The sequence below is a fragment of the Bos javanicus genome, chromosome 22 (assembly GCF_032452875.1).
Source record: "Bos javanicus breed banteng chromosome 22, ARS-OSU_banteng_1.0, whole genome shotgun sequence".
Classification (NCBI taxonomy): Eukaryota; Metazoa; Chordata; class Mammalia; order Artiodactyla; family Bovidae; genus Bos; species Bos javanicus.
This window is the reverse complement of record NC_083889.1, coordinates 50,263,620-50,272,005: the sequence shown is the minus strand read 5'-3', so window position 1 is coordinate 50,272,005 and position 8,386 is coordinate 50,263,620.

Genomic DNA, 8,386 nt, shown 5'->3' with positions numbered 1-8,386 from the left:
TGAGTGTGCCAGGTCCTGCCCTGCCCTACCCTGCCCACAGGGTTGCTGTTCCTCCCAGCCATGGCTGATGGTGGTGCTATGAGAGCAGTGCAAAGTTCTCAATCAGTAAAACCCAAATTCTGAATTTGGAAGGGTCTCCTCTGACCTAGAGGGATCCTCCAGGGTTCCCAAGTCCAGCCCGCCCTTTGCTGGGACAGCTGCTACACTGTGCAGGGCTTTGAGAGCCGTCCAGGAGCAGCTGTCATGGCCATGCATCAAAAGAGTTTCAAAGCCCAGATGAGCAGCCAGGCCTGAGCTAAGCTCCCCAGGCATGCACAGTCTGCTGGAGGTCTCAAGTGCGCCTGGAGTCCAGCCATTGGCCACCCTGATTGCCAAAGGATGAAGCCCTCAGGGACAGGTGGGGATGGAGGGGGGTGCAGAAATTGCCCTGGAGACTGGACCCTGGAGAAGGGCTGTACTGCTGGTGGCCACCAGGTGGCAGCACCCCACCATTTATGGGTTGGCCTGGTTTAGGTGCTCTTGGTGGAGTAGGTCTCATGAAGTCTTGGGGTGCTGGGCTGCTTGCACGTCTCTCAGATTCAAGGAGACCTGGCTAGAACTCGGCCTCGAAGATCTGTGTAGAGTAGAAGAGGCAACAACTTTGGGGACCTGCAGCTTCTTGACAGGTCCCTTACCCCCACAGATCACCTCGGGCTAGAAAAGGAAATTGTCGCCCAGTTGTGGGGCAAAGGGTCAGGCTGGCCCTGTGCACAATAAGTGCTTCAACCTCTTAGCAATTCTTCTCAACCCAGGTAAATAATTTCTATGGTCGATAAAATGCATTTCTGCCTCTCACACTCCCTTTACCCATCTGCATGATTACTGACCCAGAAATACTCCCTTGGCAGGCTAGAGGAAGTTGGGGTTGAACTTGCCCAGGGCTCTCAGGTGGAGGCAAGGGACGTCCACATGCCCTCACCCAGCCTCCCAAATGGTAGGAGGCCTGGGAAGCTTTCCAGCAGGAGGCACAGCCAGGGGCAGCGCCCTCACAGCATCTGATTAGTCTCTGAACCACTTTTAGTCCCTGAACCATTTTCATCCCATTTAAAGAGGAAACAGGCTCAAAGCAGAGAAGTTGCTGGAAGTTATTATCAGGCTGGCAAGTGCTGAGCCTAGATTCTGACCTAGGTACCCCTGCCCAACTAATATCTGGGCCAGCTGAAGGGACTCAGTAGAAATGGGTCCTTAGCTGCAAGCGCAGAGTCAGTCTGTAGTTGGGACAGGATGACATGCTCCAGCTGATGTGTTGGGCCTGGGGGATGCCCCCCTCAATGCCCTAGAGAGAGAAGACAGACAGGGAGAGGCAGGAAAAAAAGACAACTGCAGACAAAGCAAGGCCTAGAGGATGCTGGGAAAAGGAGCAGGGAAAGGTCTGCAGTGGCTGCAAGGGGCGGGAGGAGGCTGCCCGGCAAGATAACAAGGAATGGGGTTGGCCAGGTCTGGGGGAGTTGCTTCCGCTCCACCCCCTGGCCGCCAAGGAGATAAGACAGCCAAGTAGCAGTGGGTGAATTCTGAGCGATGAGGGGGGAGGTGAGGGGCAGCAGGCTGTGGAAAGAGGAGGGGCCAGTGGTCTGGCCAGGACCCCTGCCAGCTTTCCTGCCAGAGTGAGCAGCGCCCTTCATCCTCCCAGAGCCTGGCCCACCCAGGCCTGGCTCCCGCTCAAGGCAGGCACCAGCACCCTGAGTCCAGCTGTTGGACAGGAGCTATTTGAGAATGATTCATGGATGCAATTAAGTGTCCCCACACTATCCCCTTGCTCAGGCGGGACTAGGGGGAAGGGGGTTAGAAGGCGATGTGGATATGGGAACCCTGGCCTGCTATACTAGGGTGAGGTAAAGCGCAGCAGAGTGCCCCAGGTCATCCACTGTAGATCTCCAGCCTGGAGCAAGGGAGACTGGGCCCAAATACGTGTTTGTGGGGGGAGGGGAGGAGGAGCGCTTCTCCTTTCTCCCCAAATCCTAGCCTGGCTTTAAGGGTGGTCCTCTGCATGCACAAGCATGCAAGTGTACACATGCACACACACGCACAGGTTTGGACAGTCATCCTGCGGCAGCAGGCATGGTTCTCCAGCACGCTCCTGTTTTGGGGTAGCACACGAAGATACTAAACTCTACCCCACCCCAGGCCTTGCCCATGCCTAAGGCATGCAAGCTCACACACACCTCTTCCCAACCACCTGTACATGGGCAGGCCAGGTCCAGTCATGAGTTCGAACCCCCGCACATGTTTACAGTCTGCTCTGGCCCAAGGGGGCAGCAATCAGGCTTGCGCTACCCTTAAAGGAAGGAAACTTGGTCTGACAATCTGTTGGGAGCTGGGAGAGAAGTGGGAGGTCCCTATCTGCCATATGCGGGAAGGGCTCGGACTGGCAAAACAGAGGCACACTGTGCGCGTGCACATGTTCAGCGCACACGCACTGCAAGCCGGACGCACGCACGCACCGCTCTCGCGCAGTCTTTCAGGCGTCCCCTTCTGGGGTAGGTGGATCTTGGGGTTTCCTCTCGAAACAGGCTTCTGAGCTTAATGAATCCAGAGTCCTGGGTCTACCCAAGGGTTGAAATGCAGAGCTGCAGCGGGAGAGGAGGCTGTGGAAGGGGACACGGTGCTCCTGAAATACTGGCTCAAAGCTCAAAACCTTCCTGTTAGCCACAGCCGCGCTTAGCGGGGAGAGGACAGACGGAGCCGCCTTCTCAGACAGACTGCGGACTGAGGCTCAGAAATGGGCTGCCGGCAAACCCTGGTTGATACGGTTCATCTACAGCTCTTGGAAGCACAGGGCTCCTATCCCTGCCCTTGGCCATCTCCGCGGGTTGGTGTCCTATCCCACCCAATACTGGGTTCTTCAGTCCCCGCAGACACAGACATGGAGACCCTGGGCTAGTAGTGCTCAGAATCAGCTGGGCTCTGCCTCCTTTCTCAGACTGGGATCTCCTAGGACTGGATGGCTTCTCCTCTAGGAGTGCGCACCCCGGCACTGGCTTGGCTGGGCCTCAACTCTAAGTCTAGGAGCCCCAGCCTGAGCCCCGCAGGCTGTACCAGACTCAGATACACACGTGAGCAGCAACCACACACCGCTGTCCTCCCCTCTCACAGATTTTTCTGGTTCTTATTAATGTAAATGAAATCTGCTCAGCGTCCTTAATGGAAAGCGTTCCTGGAATTTGTGCACACGTGGTGGGGGGGAGGCTGTGGGGGAGGCGGCACCCTGAGATTAACCCTTGTGTAGCCAGATAGAGATTCATGACTGTATAGTGACCCCCCCGGGCCTCAGGCTGGGGTGGGGCTTGGCGGAACCAGGACACTCAACCCTTTCCAGAACTGTGTGCCTGCACCATCAAAAGTGGCAGAGCACCATACATGCTCTACCTTCTGCCCCGAGACCAGAAGTTCCGGTCCAAAAGTTTCTCAGAGCCTGAGAAAGGTGGCCTTGACAGGAAATGGGGAGCCCTAGAAAGTCCTTGATCAGGGAGGGGCCCAGCCAAAGACTGGAGGGGGAGGGGGTGAGGAGGGGTGGCAGCTGCCAGCCGGGCTGCCCTTCCTGTGTTCCCCTGGCTCTGTCCTGAGTTGGGAGGGAGGATCCAGGCAACAGACCCTGTCTCTTTGAACCTCCCCACCCAGCCGGGGGAAGACTCTGCCTCTGTGGTGCTCCACTCCCCCCCCATCCTTCTTCCACCCACCTTACTTCTGTGATAGGACAATTATCTTCATAATTTGGGGGTGGGGGGCAAAGAGGGAAGCTGGAGATCCCAGGGTAGGCACCTAGAGAGGATCAACTGTAGGGGTAGGGGGCAGCAAAGCCCTGGCCTGGAGCCCACAGCGAGCCCCGCCTGGCTCCCTCCCCAAAAATCTGGATACTTGTTCTGGCATAGTCCTCAGCCCGCCGCTGGGCCCCAGTAGAGCCGTGTTTTACTGCCTTTCGTGGCCCGGACAGGGATGTCTGCTTCATTGGCGGGGGTAGAGGAAGAGTCTAAGATTTCAATTTCTCCCAGGTGTGGCTCAGTCTGGAGGATGCCTTGGGGAGGCTGACTGAGGGGCCAGCACCTGGGGGGGAGGGCAGCACAGAGAGTGGGAGGGGCTCTGGAATGGGAGAAGGCCACAGAGGGGGTCTTGGAGAGGGAAAGGGGGCTCTGGAGGGTGGGTTGGAGGGGCAGGGGACTGGGGAGGGGGTTGACGGGAAAGGGGTCTCCTCTAGGAGTGGGACTGGCTTCAGTGGGGGACAATAGACTGACAGTCTTCCCTCCCACCCACACCTGTCAGGCAGGCTGGGGGAGGGGGACTGACCCACTTAGCTGTCTCCCCTCCCAGGCTTCCCACTAATGAGCGCTCTGGGCTTTGGGAGGCAGCCTTCCCCCCCAGGGCTGTGCCTGAGGCTGTCCCTTCCCCCCAGTCTCTCATTATCTACTGGGGGTGCTCACTGGCTCAGGCTGCCCCCCTTATCTGCAGCTGTGCCTGCCTGTGGCAGTAAGGAGGTGGCTGTGGGCCCCAAAATGTACCCTCTCTGCCCCATCTCCCCTACTCCCCCAGGGCTGGGGAGACAAAGGCTCCCGCTCCCTGCTGTGCAGCTCAGCGCTGAGCAAAGGGCTTTGATTCCACCTGTGGGCCCCACCAGCATGCCAATGAGGGAAGCAGGGGGCCTCTGTGGCTCACGGGAGAGCTGGAATTGAGGCGCTGGCAGGACCCCTGGGATGGGGAGTCTGCTCTGCTCATCGGAGGGGTTTCTAGCAGCTGTGGTCAGGAGTCCTGCTTGGTGGGGAAAGCAGGCCCATGATGGGTGATGGTGCGAGGGGGCTCCTGAATGTGTGCAGAGCACAGCTCTGGAGGGTGGAGAATACGGAGTACCATTGAGGGTGGGGGCATATCTGGGGGCCTGATGTGTGTGGGGAGTGCTGCTCTCAATGATATTCTGTCTGTCAGAGGACAGTCCAGGGAGGAGGCTGCCATGTCTCTGATACCCTTGGCTTCTTCTGAATCCTCCTCCCCCACATTCCTGGGGTGCATGGGGAGGTCTGGTTGCTGGAGCATACCTAAGTCCCCCCAGGCTCTCTCTGACTCTGTCCCGCTGTCCATCTGTCCACCCCCCTCCCTGAGGAGCCCAAGGCCCAGGTGGCACTCTCCCCTCGCAGCACCCTCATTAGGAAAGGGCTTTGAGATCGTTCTAAAGCATCTGCCCCCACCCCCACACCCCCAGCTCAGAGTCAGCTGCAGGCTCTAGCCCCTAGAGCCTGATAAATATTTATGACAAGATAAGTAGGATCTGTCAGGTCCTAGCCCAAACCTTTGTCCTGGGAGCTAGAGGGAGAGACAGGGTCAAAACCTCAGGACTTGAGTGTCTGGGGGCCAAGCTAGGTCTCTGGTTCTGGGTGGGGACAGGCCTCTTGGGCTCCATACACTAATGAGGTGGCAGGGTTGGGCTGCCCCTGAAGCCCTGGGTGCCTAAGGGAGCTTCCTCCAAGGTGCCACGCTGGCCAAGGTCATTCTCCCCAACCCTGGCAGGTCTTGTATGGGGATGGGAGAAGGATAAACGCCGGTACTTGGGTCCCATTTACTTCCTGCAGCAGCATGGATATCTGCTATAGCCAGGGTGGGGTTAAAGCCATACTTAGGGGCAGTTCTGAGCTCAGTAATTCAAAGAAGCCCTGAAATTGAAGAGGGAATGAATGAGTGCCATTAATGGCTAAGTCCAATGAGACTCTGGGCATTCCTGGCTAAAGAGATGGGGCCCAGGTGATCCAAGGGGTCACCATGGATTCCAGACCTGGCTACAGGGTGTAAACCCAGCAAGGCAGCCAAGCTGGGTTCCTGGCTGGTGATGAGGGGGTGGGGGCCGCCTCAGGAAGCCTGGGGAAGGAGCCCCTACCCTACCACCTGCATTCTATGGCTCCTGCCTAGTGGGGCCCCAGATCTTCTTCCTGGGAGCAGGGTGCCCTGCTGAGTTCTCTGAGACAAAAGCCAGAAACCCAGATGAACCAGCAGGGATTGGCCTTTCGCATGTGACTCCAGGGCATCAAATACTGGCCTGGGGCCACAGGGACTGCACCAGAACTGGGGACCAGGAGGGGGATGGAGACTGAAGCAGGCTGGGGCCCGCCAGTCTCGGGGAAGCTGGAGGGTCCCTGCTCTGAAGAGAAGATGGCCACCTTGAGAAAAATGTGTGGTGGCAAGAGGTCCCAGTGTCCCCACCGGCCAGCTCCATTGCCCCTGTAGTTTCCATGTGTGTGCCCAATGTAAGTGAGAGGTGCAGCCTGAGTGCACCCCAGCTGCCGCCCCTCTCATGGCTCAGGGTATGCACCCTCTCCCCACCAGTCATGACTCCTGCTGTAGTGGTTTGAGCCGCTTTCTCAGTCAGTTCAGTTCAGTCGCTCAGTCATGTCCGACTCTTTGCAACCCCATGAATTGCAGCACGCCAGGCCTCCCTGTCAACACCAACTCCCGGAGTTCACCCAGACTCACGTCCATCGAGTCAGTGATGCCATCCAGCCATCTCATCCTCTGTCGTCCCCTTCTCCTCCTGCCTTCAATCCTTCCCAGCATCAGGGTCTTTTCCAATGAGTCAACTCTTTGCATGAGGTGGCCAAAGTATTGGAATTTCGGCTTCAGCATCAGTCCTTCCAATGAACACCCAGGACTGACCTCCTTTAGGATGGACTGGTTGGATCTCCTTGCAGTCCAAGGGACTCTCAAGAGTCTTCTCCCACACCACAGTTCAAAAGCATCAATTCTTCGGCGCTCAGCTTTCTTCACAGTCCAACTCTCACATCCATACATGACCACTGGGAAAACCATAGCCTAGACTAGACAGACCTTTGTTGGCAAAGTAATGTCTCTGCTTTTGAATATGCTATCTAGGTTGGTCATAACTTTCCTTCCAAGGAGTAAGCGTCTTTTAATTTCCTGGCTGCAATCACCATCTGCAATGATTTTGGAGCCCAAAAAAATAAAGTCTGACACTGTTTCCACTGTTTCCCCATCTATTTGCCATGAAGTGATGGGACCGGATGCCATGATCTTAGTTTTCTGAATATTGAGCTTTAAGCCAACTTTTTCACTCTCTTCTTTCACTTTCATCAAGAGGCTTTTTAGTTTCTCTTCACTTTCTGCCATAAGGGTGGTGTCATCTGCATATCTGAGGTTATTGATATTTCTCCCGGCAATCTTGATTCCAGCTTGTGCTTCTTCCAGCCCAGCGTTTCTCATGATGTACTCTGCATATAAGTTAAATAAGCAGGGTGACAATATACAGCCTTGACGTACTCCTTTTCCTATTTGGAACCAGTCTGTTGTTGCATGTCCAGTTCTAACTGTTGCTTCCTGACCTACATATAGGTTTCTCAAGACTGAATGGTAATCTCCCCATCTGACCCCAGCCAGGCACTTCCTACCCGCAGTCTGACTGAGCAGGGCGGATATGGGCTGCTAAGGGCTCCTGAAACCTTCTGGATGGTTTTGTGTTTAACATCCGGTGTCCAGACCTCAGAATTCCTTAACCTGGGCCAACTGGGCTGGTGGGAAGGCAGGACCCTGGGCTGGATCTCCCCTCTGAGGGCTGGGTGGAGCAGCTTCAGCAGAGGTAGGACCCTTCTGGGTTCAGCTTTCCCACCTGTGAGATGGGCAGTTGTGCTGGGGGAGTGAGGAAAGGAATGCCTCTCTTTCACCCAGAAGTACCCAGACTCCTGGAAGACCAGGCCAAGGCAGCAGTGAGGAAGGGCAGGAGTCATCACAGTGCCTTGGGTTCTGGCTTCTCCAGAGTCAGGAGGCATCTCTTACCTGCCTGAGAGGTGCTTTTCCCCTAGACGGATTCACTCTTCTTTCCACCCACCCTGGTAGTCGCCTGGGGCTACACAGCCTCATTGATGCTCCAGTGTTTCCTCAGAACTCTTGTGCCATGCTTTTGGCAGAAGGGAATTCTGGAAGTGGGTCTGGAAATCCAGAGTGTGACAAGCCTGCTTGAGGCTGAGACTGGGAGGGTAGACACCCCCACCTTCTTTGCTGACTGTCCTGCACACACAGACACACACACAGAGCCAGGTCTCCAAGGCCACAGGCAGCTCATATAATCTCTGAACTTGGCTACACTAATGCATTAATGGAAAAGCCTGAGACTCCGGGAGCCAAGATGCTCCCAGGTGTGTCTAACAAGCATCTTCTGGCGTCACTGGGAACCCCAGAGACCAACTCTGATGGTAGGATGTCAGGCCATAGGGCCAATGAACCTGAATGTCCAGTCTCTTGCGTGGAGCCTGTAGTGTGACAGTCATTTGGGACCCAGTGGCTGCACAGGTCAGTCCTGAGCCCACACCAAGACCTATCAAATGGGACTTGTGCTTCTGGTTGCCAGGCTGTCCTGGGG